The sequence below is a fragment of the Felis catus genome, chromosome D3, assembly GCF_018350175.1.
Source record: "Felis catus isolate Fca126 chromosome D3, F.catus_Fca126_mat1.0, whole genome shotgun sequence".
Taxonomy (NCBI): domain Eukaryota; kingdom Metazoa; phylum Chordata; class Mammalia; order Carnivora; family Felidae; genus Felis; species Felis catus.
In genome coordinates, this window is record NC_058379.1 from 33,468,121 (window position 1) to 33,487,690 (window position 19,570).

A 19,570-nucleotide genomic window follows, 5' to 3' on the forward strand; every position below is an offset into this window, starting at 1 on the left:
GGGGCTCGAACTCATAGACCGCGAGATCGTGACCTGAGCTGAAGTCGGACACTCAACCGACTGAGCCACCCAGGCGCCCAGGATAATACTTCTTAACAAAACAGTGCTTATTTCAGGATTGTGGCATGGTTTCAAATTTGAGAATCTATTAGTAAAATTCACCGTATTAGAATAAATAAGAAAAATACACATGATTATCTCAATAGATGCAAAATTCAACCCACAGGCGGGGATAAGCGCCTATGGAACATCAGTTGTATTGCTGAGTTACCTCCCCCTGAGGCACAAGGCCCTGAGGTGACTCATGACAGGAAAGGTCAAAGGATAATTTTCCAGAGAGGGGGCTGTAGTGAGGGAGTAAGTAGGCACTGGGTGTACCAGCCAATAAAGGGCATCTTTGGCAGGGGGTAGGGGGGTGGGGGGAGGACCACAACATCGTCTCTATCATGTATGTTCTAATATATGGCATCTGTTCAATTTGTTTCTTGTATCTTCATCAATAGATCAAATGGTTAATATAGCAACAAAAAAAGTGTGTATATATATAGAAATATTATATATACATAAAATATTTTGTATTGGTTTGGATTATTTTTTAAATTATTTTAAATGTTTATTTATTTTTGAGACAAAGAGAAACAGAGCATGAGCAAGGGAGGGGCAGAGAGAGATGGAGACACAGAATCTGAAGCAGCTCCAGGCTCTGAGCTGTCAGCACAGAGCCTGACACGGGGCTCAAACCCACGAACCATGACATCATGCCCTGAGCAAAAGTCAGATGCTTAACTGACTGAGTCACCCAGGTGCCCCTATATTGGTTTGGATTGGATTCATATCTATAGCTATAGATATATATATAGAGAGAGAGAGAGAGCGCACGACAGGGAGGGAGAGGGGGACAAATATCAAATATGAATGTTAGAAATTTTTGGATAAATAAATTTTGGATAAATTTTGGTAAAGGCTATTAAAGCATTTGTTTTATTATCTTTTTAACTTTTTCTGTGTTTATAAAAAGTTTGGGGTTGATGAAAACTCTATCTCCTTTAAGTATACAATAAATATAGAACTATATAAAAAACAATACTTTTCCCTCCAACACATAAAAGATGCTCAGTAAAGTTTTGCTGACTGTAGGAGGCTTCCTTGCAATTAGCTTGTGTGCAAGTGACAGACTGCTTGTACGATTAAATTTTCTGAGAAAAATATGACCCAGAAATATCCAGACCTTAGAAAACTAGGAAAGCACAATGCCTTTTAATTTGCAAACCATTCATGTCTTTCTGTATATACGTATTTTAAAGTCGATTTTAACATTTAGGGTTTTGTATATGTTCTCCTGTATAAAATTAAAGGAAAGCCTCTTCTGACTTTCAAAACTTCAAAAAGTTAAAATGCCTAAACTTATTTGAAGAGGTTTTATGGAGTTTATGAGAACTATGTAGCAGTTTTGTGACTGCAAAGCTTGGCAAGCACCTAGTATTTTGGTTTGGTAATTACAGAGCTATGGTATTTAACATCATATTTTTACAGTTTTGTCACCGCATTGTGCTATTCTGCAGCCAAGAGGGAAAATGGCAAACCGTTTTATCATCTGATTCCCCCCCCCCGCCGCCCCCAAAAGAGAAACAGCATCATGACACTGAGGCCATGGTATTAAATTAACATAAATCTGCAAATTCGAAAGGGTAGTTTTCCTAGTTTACTAGCGCCCTCTCTAGAAAAGATCCACAGAATTCTCCATCACTCTCGGTCTTTTCCTTTTCTCATTTCATCTGTCCCTTCTTCCTCCCAGTCCACAGCTCTCATATCGTGCCCAGATTCAGCCTCTCCAGAGCATCTTCAGAAACAGGGACAAGCCAGGCAAAAGTCAGGATGCTTCTGCTACGAATAATAATAAAGACAAAACAAAACAAAACACAGAAGGCTGTGTTTCTGGGAGGCCAAGACATAAACAGCTCAGGAGACACAGATCAGCAAAGCACAAGCTTCTTTGCCATGGTTGCCCTGGCCACGTGGACCACTTCTACTTTTCACTTGGAGAGAATCATATGTTCCTTTCACTCACCTCTTGCTTCTCTATATCCTCCTCTCCTTTTCTCCCCCCCCCCTTTCTTTCCCTCCTTTGCTGCCACCCCACTGGCACTTTCTGTTCAACGCACAGACAGTATGAGCCCAGTGACAGCCACATGTGCTGTGTATTATACCCTAGAAGCTCACGCCCATATCTTCTCTGGCCCTGAAGGCCCCAGAAACACTCACAAGTTACAGTGAGTGGGATACCTGGGTGGCCTCTGCCATTTGAGCGTCTGACTCTTCATTTTGTCCCAGGTCATGATCCCAGGATCATAGGATCGAGCCCTGAGTCAGGCTCCACGCTGAACATGGAGACTGCTTAAGGTTCTCTCTCTCTGTCTCTCACTCTCGCTCTCGCTCTCGCTCTTGCTCTCTTCCTCTGCCTCTCTCCCCTGCTCACGAGCTCTCTCTCTAAAATAAAATAAAAAAAAAAGAAATTACAGTTGGGTCACTAGCCTAAGAAAGAGAGGGGTGAAGAAATCTTTGACGCTGAAGTGCATTGAACAGTTCCCTCCCTTATTCTGTGTTGCTACGTTCCATCCAGTCAAAATAAAAAAACCAATCTATAATACAGTAGTAAGCCTATCTCCAAATAGTATTTTATGAGAAAAGTCATACAGAAGTTTATTGATGAGATTCATGGAAGGAATTGAAGTTATCTGCAAAGTAAAGGACATCCCATAATCATCGTTATTGCTCTTCTTGCTTTTGAAATCACAGTTTATCTGGGGCGCCTGGGGGGGCTCAGTTGGTTAAGCATCTGACTTGAGCTCAGGTCATGATCTCACGGTCCGGGAGTTCGAGCCCCGCGTCGGACTCTGTGCTGACAGCTCAGAGCCTGGAGCCTGCTTCGGATTCTGTGTCTCCCTCTCTCTCTGCTCCTCCCCAGCTCGCTCTCTCTCTCTCTCTCTCTCTCTCTCTCTTAAAAATAAATAAACATTAAAGAAATTAAAATCACAGTTTATCAAATGCAGAACAAACATTGCACAGTATCCATGTTAGCAGCAAGGAAGGGGTTCAGGGTTCCAAAACAATTCCTAACTTCCAATTCTGGACAGCTTCAGAGACCTTCAACTACAACTGCTGGAATAGACTCTCTTTTTGTAATATCTTACACCTGTAATAGCACCTTATGATTTGTAACCTAGGCCCCAGACACATCCTGGCAAGCCCTCCCTAATCCAGGCGAGTTAATATTGAGTGTCTCTTGGAATGTGTGTATTTCTTAGGCGATGCCACTTGGTAAATTCCATGATGTTTTGGCAGAGTCTATCCACCTCCTCCCTCCTCAAGTCTCTCAGGATTGCCAACTGAAGTGATTCCATATGACTCAGACCATCCCTGGCCCCACGTTTCCTGCAAAAGCCATCAGAAGTCAGTGCGGAGTTGAATAAGGCTCAGGAGAACCATCAGGTGATAATGCATTTTCCTTGGAACATCAGTCCTGAAATAACCTCTTCGATGTCCAGGTCAGGCAACTCCCCGTGAAAGCATCAAACAGGCATTACAGCCTGAAAAATAGAAAAACTGGACGGTCCCCAAGAAAGAACTAAAAAGGCACCAATTAGTGATACCACAAAGCCACAAACAAACCTTCCTCCTTCATCCTGTCCTGCTCTTTTAATTAAAAACACCAGTAATACGTATAGTGTTCAGAAAACATTTATTGAGCACCAACTGTGGCTGTGCAGCTTCTGCTTCTCCTCTCCTTGCCTGGCAGTGAATTATTCCGGCCCCCGCACCCCCCCCCCACCCCCCACCAACCATGAGCTTCGTTACATAACTTTTTACACAAAACTGTAACCCCATCTTTACTTGCTGTTCCCCCACTACTTAATCCCAAACTCACTGATGTGTCTTATTCCGTGTCGTATACTCAGACCACAGCTGGGTGCTCAGCACATAGTAGGCACTCCATGAATGGCTGTTGCGTGGATGAATCTTCAATGGAGGACTTGTCAGGCACTCTGTTGGAATCCGAACCTTAAAAGAGGGCTTTTCTGAGATCTTGCTGTGCTCTAGTCAGTGTGTTTAGAAGTACGTTACAGTATTTCATTTAGTCTTAACACTAGCTCTGCGAGACACGTGCCATTATCCATGGAGTTCAGAGGAGGTCATTCTGAGCGAAGAGGTCAGATAACATGTGCACAGACAACAGCAGAATCAGGATTTGACCCCGGTCTCTCCAGGACCACAGATGTCCTTTATCCTCAAGGAGCCGATGGTTACTAGCGAGAAGGTATATGAGACATGATGATGCTAAGTGCCGTAATCACCCTTCATGTAGATTTCTGTGAGGCTACAGGGGACCTCACTGCTGATAGGTATGTGTGGGGAGAGGGAGAAGGGTACGAAAGGGTTAAGCTGACTTGTGAAGGACAAAGAGAGTGGGGCATCTGGAGAAAGTACATGACCAGGAAGGACATAAAGGCGCATGCATGGGAAACAAAAATGAGTCACAGGACAGAGCCAGACTCTCCTCTGGCTGGCAAAAGAGCTGATGGAGCCACAGAGAGGCAAGACTTGCTCCCATTTGTGGATCAGAAACACGTTCCTAAGCAATAATGTGGAGGGGGGACATTATCCTGGAGACAGGATAAGGACAAGATTCTAGTTAAAATTAGTGAGAAAGATGAGTGAATATGGGGGTAAAGGTCAGAGAAGAACTCAAGATGAACTCTATCTCAGAGAATGGCTAGAGAGGTGGAGAGATTGTCTGTAGAGGGTCCAAAAAGCTTGATGAGTAAATAAAGCCACCGAATTGGGCTGATACAGGTTTTGAAGGATGTGCTTAATGAATGGTGTTCTCAGTCAGCTACTCTTCTCATTCATGAATTGGACAAAGGTCCCAGGCCTGAGGGACATTGCCCAGCCCAGATCACTCATATCTACAGAAAATCCCTGATGAAACCAGAGCGGCCATGGTTCTTGCTTCCTGGTCCTCTGACTGTGTCATCCCGTGTCATTCCACCACAGTTCCCTGTGGCTGAATTACCCAGGAGAAGTCATCGGAGGACCTGGGTAGCGGGCACGACAATTTCCCTGGGCATAGAGCCCACAGCATGCAGATCTTGAAAGGGCGGGCCTATGCTGGCCGACTCCATCTTGTTCTGTGTTCTCCACCTTGAGTGACTATGTCCCCGACATGACCCCTTTTCCGGGAAAATCGCAGAAACCTCAGATCGCGCTTCCTCCCCTTGAGTAACCTCCCGCTCACCCTTTCAAACTTCCTGATCAAAACACGCCCAGCGACCTGCGTAACAGGACTCTGACCCTTCCCCAGCCAATCTGCTGCCCCTAGACCCCTATAAAACCTTTGTGCTTTTGAAACTCACTCTCTCTCCCCGGTATCTCACCGCTGTGTCGGTGCAGGTAGGGGACTGAGCTCGAGCTAGCTCGAATAAAGGCTCTTTTGCTTTTGCATCCGACTCGGCTCCCTGGTGGTCTTTGGGGATCACGAATTCTGGGCATAACAATCTCAGGTCAGCGAGGCCCCGTACACTGCTGGGGACCTTGTCCACAATGGCAGGTTGGTGGCTGAACATGTCTTGGTGATGAGGCTGTAAATATAAGGGACAATAGGAGGCTTATCTGGGATTTTGGAATGTGGGCAAGAGGCAGGCTTTGGCTAAACTGGCCTTCTGCAGAGAGAGGAAAGTACAAACTCGGTTCAATACAGCCTGTGCATCTAGAATCTGGCCCCCTTTCATAACTAACTTGCTGTCGCTGCTTGGGTCCACGAGGAGCATGTAAGAAAGTCAGTTCCAGAGACTGGAAACCCAGGGTACTCTGCAAGCACCATTTAGAGCTCTCCTCTGGAACCAGTGACAGCACAAATGCCTACGGTTGGGTGCCAGCTAAGGTCGGAGGTGAGGCTTTGGAGTCAAGCCAGCTGATGTGGGGGCAAGAATGTGTCCGGTGTTGCCTGCCTTGGTGGATGTGGGCAGGAGAAGGACATGGCAGCTCTAACCCAGGCTGGCATTTAGACGGAACCAGCAGCGTGAGCGTAGAACAGAAGGACATTAGAGGTATTGGTGACGGGATGGTCCAGATGAGCATCAGCGGGGCCTTGCTGACAGTGGGGCAAACAGATAACAGTTTTGCAAATTCCAAAAAAGACGCTCTCCTTTTGTAGGAATTGGCCAACCTGCTTTTTTTCCCCCCTTTCCTTCTAGCTAATAGTTACAAGGAAAGAAGGGCTGTATTACCTGTAGAATAAAATCTGCATTTCCAAACACCTGGGGCTTAAAGAAAAAATGGCCTAGAGAGAGGGTGGGGAGAGAGAGAGACACAGAGAGAGAGATATAGACACCAAGAGACAGAGAGACATGGAAACACACACACACACACACACACACACACACGCACACACACACACGCACACACACACACGCACACATGCACACACAGAGCCACTATGGAAACCACAAAGGCATGAGATGGCCCCAGGCTTTGTGAACAAAAAAATCACAGCTAAGAAGGAATTTCTGGCTTAGCCCTATAAAACAGGCAACAACCCCTAGTGCTTGAACTCAGGCTAGTGACTCAACAGGGTGCAGAACTGAGCGGGCATGATGATTTATGGACATGTCAAACCCACAGCAGCTTTGGGTTTCCTTGGGGCACAGCATGTCAGAGTGCAGAAGTCATTGCTAAAAAATGATGGGGGTGAGAGAGCTGGGGGGTAGGGGGTGGGGGTGGTTCTCAGATCCTTCCATGTGTGTACAGACTTTCTTTGCATATTTATTTATTTGTTTTTAAGTTTTAAAAGTTGAGATATAATTGACATGTGGCATTAGGTTAGTTTCAAGTGTACAATGTAACAGTTCGATATTTGTACACGCTGATAAATGATCACAGCAATGAGCCTAGTTAGCATCTGTCACCATACAAAGTTACAAAAAAAGTTCTTTTTCTTGTGATGGGAACATTTAGGATTTACTCTCTTGGCAACTTTCCAGTCTGCAGCACAGTGTTATTAGCTAGGGTCACGGTGCTGTATATTACAACCCCATGACTTCATCATTTTATAACTGGAAGTTTGTTCCTCTTGACCCCCTTCACCCATTTCCCCTGCCCCCGATACTCCCTCCTCTCCAGAAATCACCCTTCTGTTGTTGGTATCCATGAGTTTGTTTGGTCATTTGTTTTGTATCTTATATTCCACATATAAGAGAGCTCATATGGTATTTGTCTTTCTCTGTCCGACTTATTCGGCATACTAGCTCCCTCTGGGTCCAACCATGCTTTCACAAATGGCAACAATTCGGGGCGCCTGGGTGGCTCAGTGGGTCAAGTGTCCATCTCCCGATTTCAGCTCAGGTCATGACTCACAGTTCGTGAGTTCCAGCCCTTTGGGGGCTCTGTGCTGACAGTGGGGAGCCTGCCTGAGAGTCTCCTTCTGCCCCTCCCCCACTAGTTCTCTTTAAACAAACAAACAAACAAACAAACTCTAAAAAAAAACAAATGGCAATAATTCATTCTTTTTATGACTGAGTACTGTTCTATTGTGTGTGTGTGTGTGTGTGTGTGTGTGTGTGTGTGTGTGTCTGTGTGTGTGTGTGTGTGTGGCACATCATCTTTACCTACTCAACTATCAATTGACAGTTGTAAATCAACTGACTATTGTAAATAATGCTGCAATGAACATAGGGGGCAGATTTCTTTTCAAATTAGTGTTTTCACTTGCCTTTCTTTCTTTCTTTCTTTCTTTCTTTCTTTCTTTCTTTCTTTCTTTCTTTCTTTCTTCCTCTCTCTTTTTCTTTCTTTCTTTCTTTCTTTCTTTCTTTCTTTCTTTCTTTCTCCCTCCTTCCCTCTCTCTCTCTCTCTTTCTTTCCTTCTTTCTTCCTTCCATCCTTCCTTTCTCTTTCTTCTTTCTTTCTTTCTTTCTTTCTTTCTTTCTCTTTCTTTCTTTCTTTCTTTCTTTCTTTCTTTCTCTTTCTTTCTTTCTTTCTTTCTTTCTCTCTCTTTCCCTTTCTTTCTTTCTTTCTTTCTTTCTCTCTCTCTCTCTCTTTCCCTTTCTTTCTTTCTTTCTTTCTTTCTTTCTTTCTTTCTTTCTTTCTTTCTTTCTTTCTTTCTTTCTTTCTTTCTTTCTTTTGAAATAGGTTTGAGCCCAGCACAGAGCCCAAGACATGGCTTGAACTCACAGCCCTGAAATCAAGACCTGAGCTGAGATCAAGATTCAGATGCTTAACCGACTGAACCACCCAGGTGCTCCTATGTTTTCATTTTCCTTAGATAAACACCCAGAAGTGGAATTGCTGAATCACATAGTAGTTATATTTTTAATTTTTTGAGGCACTGTCATACTGTTTTCCGGAGTGGCTGCACCAGTTTACATTCCCACCAACAGTGCATGAGGGTCCCCTTTTCTCCACATCCTCACCAACACTTTTTATTTCTTGTCCTTTTGATAAGAGCCAATCTAACAGGTGTGAAGTGGTATCTCATTGTGTTGTTGATTTGCATTTCCTTTATGATTAGTGATGTTAAGCACCTTTTCATGTGTCTGTTGGCCATCGGTATGGCTTCTTTGGTAAATTGTCTATTTAGATCCTCTGCCCACTTTTCAGTCGAGTTTTTTTGTTTTTTGTTTTTTGTTTTTTGCTACTGAGTAATATGAGTTATTTAAATATTTTGGATATTAACTCCTGTTGGATATATGATTTACGAGCATATTCTCCCACTCTGTAGGTTGCCTTTTCATTTTGGTGATGGCTTTCTTTGCTGTGTAGAAGCTTTTTAATTTGATGTCATCTTATTTATTTATTTTTGCTTTTGGAATCAGATCCAAAAAATCATCATCAAGACCAATGTCAATGAGCTTATTGCCAATGTTTTCTTTTAGGAATTTTGTGGTTTTAAGTATTGCAGTTAAGTCTTTAATCCATTTGGGGTTAATTTTTTTTTTTTTTTTTTGTATGCCATCAGATGAAGTCCAGCCATTCTTTTGTATGGAGCTGTTCAGATTTCCCAGCACCATTTACTGAAGAGACTATCTTTCCCTGTTATACATTCTTGCCTCCTTTGTTATAGAGTAATTGGCCACATAAGTGAGGGCTTATTTCTGGGCTCTCTATCCTCTTCCATTGATCTCTGTGTCTGTTTTCATGCCAATATCATACTGCTTTGATTACTATAGCTTTGTTTGAAATAAAGGAGTATGGTGCCTCTGGCTTTGTTTTCCTTTCTCAGTATTGCTTTGTCTATTCAAGGTCTTTTCTGGCTCCACACAAAATTTTAAGTTGTTTATTCTATTTCTGTGAAAATATGTCACTGGAATCTTGATAAGGATTCTATTTGAATCTGTAGATTGCTTTGGGCTGTATGGACATTTTAACAATATTTTCTTATCTATTAGCAGGAAATGTCTTTTCACCTGTGTCATCTTCAATTTCTTTCACCAATGTATTAGAGTTTTCAGTATACAGGTCTTTCACCTCCTTGGTTACATTTTATTCCTAGGTATTTTATTGGTTGGGATGCAACTGTAAATGGGATAGGTTTCTTAACTTCTCTTTCTGATGATCTGTTGTTAGTTTATAGAAACATAAGAGCCTTTTATATTGATTTTGTATCCTGCCAACTACTGAATTCATTTGTTGGTTCTAACAGTTTTGGGGGTGGAGTCTTTAGAGTTTTCTATATATAGTCTCATGTCATCCACAAATAGTGAGTTTTACTTCTTCTTTTTCAGTTTGGATGCCTTTTCTTTTTCTTGTCTCATTCCTCTGGCTAGGACTTCTAATACTGTGTTGAATAAAAGCAGAGAGAGGGGGCATCCTTGTGCTGTTCCTGATCTTAGAGGACAATCTTTCAGTTTTTCATCATTGAATATGATGTTCCCTATGGGTTTGTCATAAATGACCTTTATTGTGTTGAGTTACATTCCCTGTATACCACTTTGTTGAGAGCTTTTATCATAAAAGGATTTTGAATTTTGTCAAATGTTTTGCTACATCTATTGAGATGATCATATGGCTTTTTTCTTTACTTCATTAAAGTGGTGTATCACATTGATGTTGAACCATTCTTGCATTCATGGAATAAATCCTACTTGGTCATGATATATGATCCCTTTAAAGGTGTGTGTGTGTGTGTGTGTGTGTGTGTGTGTGTGTGTGTGTGTAAGCTTCATGCCCAATGTGGGGCTTGAACTAACAGCCCTGAGATCAAGAGTCACATGTTCTATCAGCTGATAGCAGACGCCCTCTTTTAAAGTATCTTTGAATTTGGTTTTTGTTAAGCATTTTTCGCATCTATGTTCATCAGATATATTGAACGATAATCTCTTTGTGTGTGTAGTATCTTTGTGTGGTTTTGGTATCAGGGTATTTCTGGCCTCATAAAATGAATTTTTAAGTAGTCCTTCCTCCTCATTTTTTGGAAGAGATTGGGAAGGATTCTTTGAATGTTTGGTAGAATTTTCCAGTGAGGCAGTCTGATCCTGGGCTTTTTTTGTTGAGAGTTTTTTGATTACTGATGGAATTTCCTTACTGTAATTGGTCTATTCAGATTTACTATTTCTTTCTAATTTACTTTTAGAAAATCGTGTGTCTCTAGGAATTTATTCAATTCTTCTAGCTTGTCCAACTTGTTGACAGACATGTAATCATTTACAGTAATCTCATCATCATTTGTACTTTTGTGGTATCAATTATAACTTCTCTTTCATTTTGTATTTTATTTATTTGAACCCTCTCTTTTTCACTTGTTAAATCTAGCTAAAGCTTTGTTAATTATGTTTATTTTTCAAAAAAAAAAAAACCCAGCTCTTAGTTTCATTGATCTTTTCTATTGCCTTTGTAATTTCTTTTTTTATTTATTTCCACTCTGGTCTATGTTATTTCCTTCTTTCTACTAATGTTAGGCTTCATTTTTATTTTATTTTTTTATTTTAGAGAGAGAAAGCACAAATCGGGGAGAGGGGCAGAGGAAGAGAGAGATGATCTTTTTGTTATTGTTGTTGTTTATTTTGAGAGAGACAGAGAGAGACAGAGCACACACAGGCAGGTCAGGGGCAGAGAGGGAGAGGGAGAGAATCCCAAGCTGACAGCGCAGAGCCCAACGTGGGGGCTTGAGCTCACAGACTGTGAGATCATGACCTGAGCTGAAATCAGAAGACAGATGCTTAACCAACTGAGCCACCCAAGTGCCCTAAAAGAAAGAGAGACAATCTTAGGCAGGCTCCACACTCAGTGTGGAGCCCGATGAGGGACTCAATCCCACAACCTTGGGATCCTGATGTGAGCCAAAATCAAGAGTTGAATGCTCAACTGACTGAGCCACCCAGGGGCTCCAGGCTTTGTTTTCTTTTTAGAGCTGCTTTAAATGTAAAGTTAGATCCTTTATTTGAGATTGCTCTTATTTCCTGAGATAGGCCTGTATCTCAATGAGCTTCCCTGTTAATACTACTTTTTCTGCATCCCATAGAGTTTGATATGTTGTATTTTAATTTTCATTTCTCTCAAGGTATTTTTGTAATCTACTCATTGATTTCTTAATTGATCCACAGGTTGTTCAGCAGCATATTGTTTATTCTTCACATACTTGTGATTTTCCAGTTGTCTTTTCTGCAATTGATTTCTAGTTTCATATTGTTGTGATCAGAGACGATGCTGGATACGATTTCAATCATCTTAAATTCATTGAGACCTGCTTTGTGGCCTAACATATGATCTAGCTTGGAGAATGTCCCATGTGCAATTAAAAATAAGTGTTCCACCATTTTCAGATGGAGTGTTCTATATATGTCTATTAAATCCACCTGCTTTAATGTGTCATTTAAGGCCGATGTTTCCTTATTAATTTTTTGTTTGGATGATCTACCCATTGAGGTAAGTGGGATATTAAAGTCTACTTCTTTTTGCATTGCTGTCAATTTCTCACTTTAGGTCTGTTAATATTTGCTTTATATATTTAGGTCCTCTTACGCTAGGTGCATAAAAATTTACAACCAGTTTATTTTACCTTGTTGGATTGAAACTTTATCATTATATAATGCCTTTTTTTGGTCTTTTATTGTTGTCTTTTATTTAAAATCCATTTTATCTAAGTATAGCTATTCCAGCTTTCTTTCGGTTTCCATTTGCATGGACTAGCTCCTTCCATCCCTTCACTTTCAATCTGTGTTTGTCCTTATATCTAAAGTGAATCTCTTGTAGGAGGATATAGATCGATGCATATGTGGTAGGGTCCCTCCCTAAGGAAATTAAAAAAAAAACACCTCAGGGCAACCTGGTTATACCCATACATGACAACATCCCTCACGACCTTGTAATATGAGACCACTGAATCAGACTACATGTTTGTATGTTACCATATACGGGAGACAAAGAAGTGGAAAATATATAAGAAAACTACACCATGTGGCATTTGGGGCTCTCAGTTCTTTGGGTATGAACCCAACTGAGAGATGCTGGCAGGTAAAGTCGCTTCCTGGAAAGAAAAGCCTTGGTGTCATGACTCTCTGTGTGGGAATCCTGCTACACACAGACATTCTTTGTTAAACCAAGTTAGTGACAGCAGACCTTTAAGCTCTCATTCCTTCTAGAGTATTTTAAATTTGACTCAAGAAAAGAAGGGAGATCAAGTGTTTTGAAGGTCATTTTGGGCTCATTTTTCATCCAGACTTATTCAAGGGAAGAAGAACAAACTTATTTTCGAGGAACAGAGTCTTTGTCGATTTCACCAAAGAATCCATATCAAAGCAGAGGAGGAAATTAACAGGGACATCGATACATTTATGTACATTCATAATGTATGCTTTGCTTTAAAAGAGCAATAAGATAATTCTTTGAAGTTGTCACCAGAACAATTTATCCACTCACTTTGCTAACATATAATAAATTCCACCAGTAGTAACATTCTTCTTGAGAGTAACCTATCGCAAGCATCTAAGAGAAGAATGTAAATTAGCAAAATGATGTATGTTCCAAAGGTTTAGTTATATTTCAGTTAATTTTGCTTTAAATCCAGAATAGGAAAAGGAGGGTTACAATTATATCAACAAGTAAGCCAATTCATTCAAGATAATAAACTAAATCACAGTACTTCACTATCTAACCACCATTAAAAACCATATTTCAGTAACAAGTAACTTCAGGTTCCAATTGAGGATGGCGGGGGGAAAAAGAAGCCCCACGCCTCCTCAGTTCAACGCGTGGCAACTGAGAGGCTAGGTGTGAAATCTGGGCAAGGGGCTGAGCTCCTTCTATGGATGATTTCTGTCACCCTGTGTGGGCTCCATCCAGGAAGACCAAGTGCCAGTTTGGCAGCTTCATGGAGTTAGGGCCTTATGACAGAGACAAGGGCTGGGACGGTGCTAAGAAGCAGAACATCTTTCCTTCTGTTTCATTTCATTCTATCAGGTGCTGATAAATATTTAGTTGAAAGATTGGTTCGTAAATGAGAAAGGAATGTGCTTTTCCCTTACTGCACAAACTAATTATTTATTTGCAATTATTTATCTAATGCCTACTTTTCCCACTAGACTTTCAGCTCCAGGATGTCAGAGACCCTATTTGTCTCATTCTTTGCTGGCCATCAGCACAGACCCTTGCCCATACTATAATTTGTATGAATAAAACAAATGAAAATGAATGAGTGAATCATTGGGTGTAACCGGTGAAAAGGAGGGATTTGTTGGTTGTTATCTATTCTCTTCTGGCATTAGAAAAACCACTCACAGGGCCTATTGTCACATTGCATGTCAAGTATAGGAGGATTTACAAAAGCTTGGAGTGTTCCACAAGTAAGATTCTCATAAATATCTCAGGGACCCCAAAACAGTTCTCTATGTTCATAACACTGGGTGACACCAAGAGGGCTAGAGATTCGCAAATATCAGGAAACTTTTCAATCCCAGGAATATCCACTCTACATCAGACTGCATTGATTTGCAGGTACTTCCTCCCTCCAACCATCTCAAAGGTAACCTTGAAAATGATCATGTAGGAAACATTGCAATTCTTGAAAGTCGGAACCTACCAGAGGACCTTGTGTTTACTGTTTACCAAATCTCAACTTTTGATGTAGCCAAATTCTTGTTAGCAAAAGTTGGGCTTTGATCTAACTTGTTATACTAACTAATGGATTCTTACGTTCAGACAAAGATGTTTCCAAAAGTAGAGTCTACTTTTGGAGGTTGCTTGTATACAATCAAAAGGAGCAGCAGACAGGTTAATTCTGCTCTGGGGAATCAGGACCCTGCAGAGAAAAGTCCCCGTGGACCTGGTGTGTGAGGCGCACTTTTTTACTTATTTTTGCCTATTTCTCAACAATCACCTCATTCCTAGAGAATTTTGCAAGTAAAATCTCTTCAATTTATATTCAAAAGGTGGTATCACCCTGGGAGCTTGTTTGAAAACCCAAAACCCTCTATAAAACTAAGTGAGGTTCAGACGTGTGTACTTTAAAAAGGAGATTGGGCCAATTTTGAAATGGTTAGGAAGCTTTGTTCTAGTGTAATCATCTTCAAGCTCTTTCATCCACAACCCGCATGATAAGAAATACATTTTCCTTCCAGACCACACATGCATACACATGAAATCAGAAACAAAATTTTGCTGAACAATGCACCATGTGGCCTATTTGCTATTCTTTTCTATTTCATTAAATTTGGGGAGGGGCTGTGACCCATCAATGGGCGACTTTGGCTCGAACATTTTTACTTTTTATGTTCATTTATTTTGAAAGGGAGAGAGAGAGGAGGGGCGGAGAGAGAGGAAGAGAGAGAATTCCAAGCAAGCTCTGCACTGTCAGCACAGAACCCGACATGGGGCTGAATGTCCTGAACCATGAGATCACGGCCTGAGCCAAAATCAACGAGCTCCAACTCAACAAACACTTTTAGATAGAAGATACTAAAACCTGGAAGTGCCTGGGTGGCTTAGTTGGTTAAGCATCTGACTTTGGCTCAGGCCATGATCTCATGGTTCGTGGGTTCGAGCCCACGCATTGGGTTTTGTGGTGACAGCTCAGAGCCTGGAGCCTGTTCCAGGTTCTGTGTCTCCCTCTCTCTCTCTGCCTCTCCCCCACAGGCACTCTGTCTCTCTCTCTCTCTCTCTCAAAAATAAACAAACGTTAGAAAAATACATTATGCAGTGCGTGGTAGACCCAGATCACGTAAACCCAAAATACACTGGACTTAAGAAAACACTTTGGACTAGTGTCCTGCTCTTTGACTCAAATGTTTAATTTAGCTCTTTGCCATATTCCGGTCTCAGCCAAATAACACTGATGAGCCAAATACAAGTTTCTACTAATTAACTTACTAAATTCACTTTAACCTTTCTAATTAAGAGCAATAATACTAATAATTGCCTTCTTGCTACTTTGCTCATTTAGGGTGAAGCCACAACATAGCCAGATAAAGAGAGCTCTTGATTCTAAATAGGAAAGGGCCCCGTACCTAGTATTTAACACCAACCACAAAACTAAGCATGTGGCAGGTATTTGAAAGAATTTAGATTAATTCATTTAGAATGGTTTAATAATTCCTGAAAAGCTCACCACAGATATTTTGCTTTTAAAATGACAAAAAAAAATAGTTATTATTATGGACAATAACAAGACAGGATAACTGTCAATGTGGTTTTTGCTAAAAACTACCCAAAGCTGAAACATTTCAACAATACAGTTATTCAACCACTACACTGACATTTCCCAGAAATATTCTGAATGGAGCATAGAGAAAACTTGTTTCTATTTTAAAGTTTCCAAACTGTAAGTTCTTTTGAAAGCATCTAGGCAAAAATGCACCACCGTTTTCCTAAGGAAGTACTTCTACAAGTGTCATAGAATCAGACTGTTAACCGATTAATGATAAAATACAATGTATCTGATTAATTTTGGCTGACAATTGGTATAGCATAAAAAGACCAGCTTCAACTATAAAAATAATAAATTTCAATAGGGCAAGTCCCACGATTTCCAGGTAAATCTCTGATAGGCCAGAGTGTACTGACGAAACAGAAACAACAGATCAGTACTCGTCATTTTCAACACAATTCATGATTAAGCAGAGAGGAGATATTGACTCCAAGCACAATTTGAATAATGCTTACTCATCTGTTGAGGGTGTAAAATTTTGCACATTACCAAAAGGGGCAAGATGAAAAAACCCCAATATACTGAATGACTCATATTGGCTTTTCAAATGAAAACACACCTACTTATTATGGAAATTATGGCTATTTAGAATGATAGAGTTAAAGCCAAACCTTCAGTGCCTGCCTATGGAAACAATTAAAGGGCAATTTGTCTCTTATCTAACTTAATTATCACAATTATCAATTAATAGGCCTGCCTTCCCAAAAGTCTCTATCCAATTTTTACAGCATGACTCTCAGCATTTGGAAAATCGTTCATTTCCATCACTCTGCTAAAAGGTTTCAAGAGCCAGAGAAGCTGGGTCATCAGTCTGGAAGTCATACAGTCAGAGAAAAGTTAACCACAAAATGCAAACTTGCTTTTAAGTTCACAGGGCAGTTTAGAGAGGTTACTCCCATACTTACTGCAAATTGAATCACACAAAAGTCAATACATAAAAATATATTGCTTTTGTTCGATAAGGATGTTTGTGCAGCCCAGGCCAATTTTTGTTTTCTTTACACAGACCTTTGCAAAGTCAGCAACTCAACAGAGTCAAATCTGTAGAGACTTTAATTCACTTTTGAGGTAAAGGTGAAGGGAATTATACCAATAATGTGAGAGGCTAAATGTTCAGTAATCTCAGACTTTGTTTATTTAGCAGCAGCAAGGGATGAATTATCAGAAACCCTTTAGGTCGCTGCCCTTCGTGTTCTGCTTGTTTTGTTTTTTAATGAAAATAATCTTATTTATGCCATATTGTGAAAACACCATTAAATATTTAGTCATTCTTATGTCAGAAAAATATACCCTAATATACAGTATTAGTATAATCTTATAATTAGTTAAATTGAGTGATTTATAAGAAATCCTGAGTTCAGGGGGCACCTGGGTGGCTCAGTCAGTTAAGCATCTGACTTTGGCTCAGGTCATGCATGGTTTATGGGTTCGAGCCCTGCGTAGGGCTCAGGGCCTGGAGCCTGCTTTGGATTCTGTGTCTCCCTCTCTCTCTGCCCCTTCCCCGCTTGCACTCTCTCTCTCTCTCAAAAATAAATAAACAGGGGTGCCTGGGTGGCGCCGTCGGTTAAGCGTCCGACTTCAGCCAGGTCACGATCTCGCGGTCCGTGAGTTCGAGCCCCGCGTCAGGCTCTGGGCTGATGGCTCGGAGCCTGGAGCCTGTTTCCGATTCTGTGTCTCCCTCTCTCTCTGCCCCTCCCCCGTTCATGCTCTGTCTCTCTCTGTCCCAAAAATAAATAGACGTTGAAAAAAAAATTAAAAAAAAAATGAATAAACAAAGTGAAAATAAATAAAATAATAAATAAATAAATAAATAAATAAATAAATAAATAAATAAAATATACAACAAATGTGCATACAATGGCATATTCTAAGATGGTTTTCTTTTCCAAATAACCTACAAGAACACAGCCACATTGCAGGGACAGATGCACAGGAAGGCCAGAACTGGGTCTGCTTTACTTTCCAATTTCTCTAGAATTATTCTGTCAAAAGCCCAAACTGGCAAGCAAACGTCTTCCTTTATTCTCTCTCTGATATTGATTTGCTCTGGAACTTTGGTTTTGTTGTTAGTCCAGGATGTGCTATGGCTACCTGCAGGCTACAATTGTACATAATCGTTTCAAAATCAATCACTTGATTTCTGATAAGCAAATCCTTAGTTTGAAAATAATACCATAGTTGAGGGGCGCCTGGGTGGCTCTGTTGGTTAAGCATCTGACTCCTGATCTCATGCTTCATGGGATTGAGCCCCACTTTGGGCTCTGTGCTGACAGCGTGGAGCCTGCTTGGGGTGCTCTATGTCCCCCTCTCCCTACCTCTCCCCTGTTTGTGCTCTCTCTCTCTCTCAAAATAAATAAATAAACATTTTTTTTAAAAAAAGAATATCATAGTTGGAAATTGTTGGATTCAGAATCTGAACACTTGACCCCTAAATCCTGATTACTAGGCAGAAGAATGCTCCCTAGTCATGTCCACGTACTAAAACCCAGTGTCTGAATATGTTAGGTTATATGGCAAAGGGGAAATCAGGATTGCTAATTAGCTGACCTTAAAATAAGGAGATTGCTCAATTAAAAAATGGGCAGAGGACCCGAATACACATTCTTCCAAAGAAGACACACAGATGACCAACAGGTACAGGACAAGGTACTCATCATCACTGATCATCAGGGAAATGCAAATCAAATCCACAATGAGATTATCACCTCACACTTGTCAGAATGGCTAGAAACAAAAGGATAAGAAATAACAAATGTTGGCAGGGATGTGGAGAAAAGGGGACGCTTGAGCACTGTTGACAAGAGTATAAATTGGTGCAGCTACTGTGGAAAACAGTGTGGAGGTTCCTCAAAAAATTAAAAACAGAACTATCATATGATTCAGTAATTCTACTACTGTGTATTTACCCAAAGAAAATGAAAACACTAATTCAAAAAGATATATGCACTCCTATGTAAATTGCACATTACTTACCATAGCCAAGATATGAAGCAACCTAAGTGTCTATCAACAGATGAAAGGATAAAGACGATGTGGTATAGATATACCGTGGAATGTTACTCAGCCATAGCATTAATCTTTATTGAAGGCTTACTATGTACAGACACTATGCAGTGTCCTTCCCACACATTTGATCCATTCCCCAACAACTTTATGAGGTAGATATAAAAATTATGCCCATTTTATCTGTATGAAACCCCAGGCTTATTGGTAGTCTTTTGTCCCAGGTCATAACCTGCCAAGTGGCTTAGCTGTGGTTTGAATCCTGACACGTACATACTGAGCCTACCTTCTCAACCACTCCACCATACTGTTGGGCCAACTACTCGCCCATTTGCCAAATATTTCATCAACCAGCAAATATTTACTGAGTACTCACTATGAAACTGGCACTATTTCATGTAACAAGGTTAGAGCAACAATAAAAACAAAGATAATGCCAAGCTCTCAAACAGTTTACGATCAGTAGCGACTGACATATTCAATAAATATTTTTCAAGTGCTCATCATATGACAGGTATTATGCAGGGGACCTTACCAAAGTCAGAGCCTACAACATTTAGAAGCATAGGCCAGGATGATCATCTTAGAATCATCTCATCCAAAATCATTGTCTGATGTATCACAGCCTGTCACACAGGGACTGAAGTTTTTACTGCTTACAATATGGAGGGGCTCTGTTTTCAATGAACAGTGAATCTGACAACTGTTAAAATTCACCAAAGCCTTAAAGACTTGAACCTTATTGCTACCTGGAAGTGAGAGGAAAATAGTGTCAGAAAAAAATGGAGAGATTTTATAATGTATCAGGTACATAGAATTTACTTAGCATTATAATGTTTTCAAATTATAGTAGAGATATGATAGTTAGAATATGTTCCAG